At 21.2% G+C, this 1,895-nt stretch overlaps 1 long non-coding RNA gene across 1 annotated transcript; it reads left to right on the top strand.

The window, feature by feature from the left end:
* Window positions 1–1,150: 1,150 nt before the first annotated feature.
* Window positions 1,151–1,678, top strand: LOC149055232 (uncharacterized). The gene is made up of 3 exons (XR_016191887.1): window positions 1,151–1,257; window positions 1,327–1,401; window positions 1,533–1,678. It is a non-coding gene; the product is annotated as an uncharacterized LOC149055232 (long non-coding RNA).
* The last annotated feature ends 217 nt before the right edge of the window (window positions 1,679–1,895 follow it).

Raw genomic sequence — 1,895 nt, forward strand, 5'->3', positions numbered from 1 at the left:
TATCTATAATATACATAATTTATCAAATTAAAATATATTTTATTCTAAATTCCTGACTTCTAACGTTGGATTTGGAACAAATTACTATTTAGGTAATATTTCAATAAAACTTCTATTACCAAGGAGGTTCACGTTTATAAATAATGTTCATTTAAATAATTAAAAGTGATATAACAATAACCAAAAAATATTTGTAATTTTAAATTTAAATTATAATATAATATATTATTTTTCTTAGCCTATTTTTGTTTGATTATTGATTACGATCATGCTTCTTTTTTGCATTACAGGTATTATATATCTAAAATAATCCGATTAATGTTTAATTTTTATCTTCCATTCCTAGTTATAATGTATTAATTTATGTTTTAAATATTTTATTCAAGATCTTATTATTTCTTCACTAGTTCACTAACCACAACAAGTTATCTTACTACTAGAGTCTAGAACTCGGATACCTACGGTTCGTTTTTAATTTAATAACGTAAAGATTAATTATAATTACTTGTATTAATGTTTATTTATTTTACTTCGATAATTTAAAATATTATTCAAATTTATTATTTATGAATTTTTGATATATTGTGTTTTTTTTAGGAAATATATAATAAATGCAATTTTAATAAATTATTGAATTAGGTACCTACGTAAAATATAAAATAACCTATTCATGAAAAAAACCTAGACATAATTAATTTTTTAAGAAAAACAAAATTGTTCAATGTTATATATAAAAAAAAAAATGTTTAATACTAATTAAATAACTTAACATTGTATCAGTACTATATTATATTATATCATTATTGTAAATAAGTGTAACTAATGGCCTTTGTTGTCGATGTGAATATGCTCAATAAAAAAAAGAAATATATAAAATAATTATAAAATTGTTTACCTATAAATCTGTAAAAAGTTAATTTAATTTTAAAAGTTTTAACTTTTAAGCAATTTGATTTATAAATATGATGTATAAATAGGTAATAATATATTAATCTATGTCAGTTGTTGGCTTATTGTATATATTTTGTATAATATTATATACCATAATAAATACCGAATGTAATTCATTCTATTAATAATTTTCTGAGAATTTCTAATGTACAAAACCTTATCAACCATAAATTGTAATTTAATTGTGTTATTGTTCTATGAAAATATTAACAGCTATTAAAAATGCAGGATTTAATATTACAAATAAAGTAATATTGGATGGTTAAATACTACACCGTCAGTGATAAGTACAAGAATATGAGAACAGTAAGTAGGTACTTAGCAGCTACACAGTTGCAATTTTTTACAAGCTATATTATTATAATATTTTTTCAGACGATTTACCATTGAAAACCACACATAACACATTCAAACAAATCAAATGAAAGTTCACAAAATTTCATTGAGCTAGTAGGTGCCAATGGAAACTTAGTGTGATAAAATAACTGACTCTAATAATGAATAATAATTTTATGTTGATCTGAATGATCACGAGTTTATATGAACTTTATGTTATAACACAGTTTGTATTCTGTTTACAGATTTAGATGATGAAGATTTTGATGATAGTATTAAAGACAAAGACTGGAAGAAAAATAAAAACTCAGGAACATTATAAGAAAGGTCTAAAATCAGAATTTGATGACATTTTAACTAGACAAGTCATAGTAAAGATTTTTGTAACAACATTAATAAAAATATTATCGGTCAAATGGTTTTATAGAGAGATATTAAATTAATAGTTAAAAAATAATTCCCTGATAAATTGTTTTTACAACAATTTAAACAACTTATGGGCAAGCAAATTATCAAGAAATTATAGTTTTAAATAAAAATAAAATTATTAAACATACATTACATATTATAAAATTTGCATTTATTGAAAAGCCTGGAGTCTTACAAAT

This window comes from Diuraphis noxia, unplaced genomic scaffold, assembly GCF_037042655.1.
Source record: "Diuraphis noxia isolate RWA-SAM2 unplaced genomic scaffold, SU_Dnox_SAM2 contig0005, whole genome shotgun sequence".
Lineage (NCBI taxonomy): Eukaryota > Metazoa > Arthropoda > Insecta > Hemiptera > Aphididae > Diuraphis > Diuraphis noxia.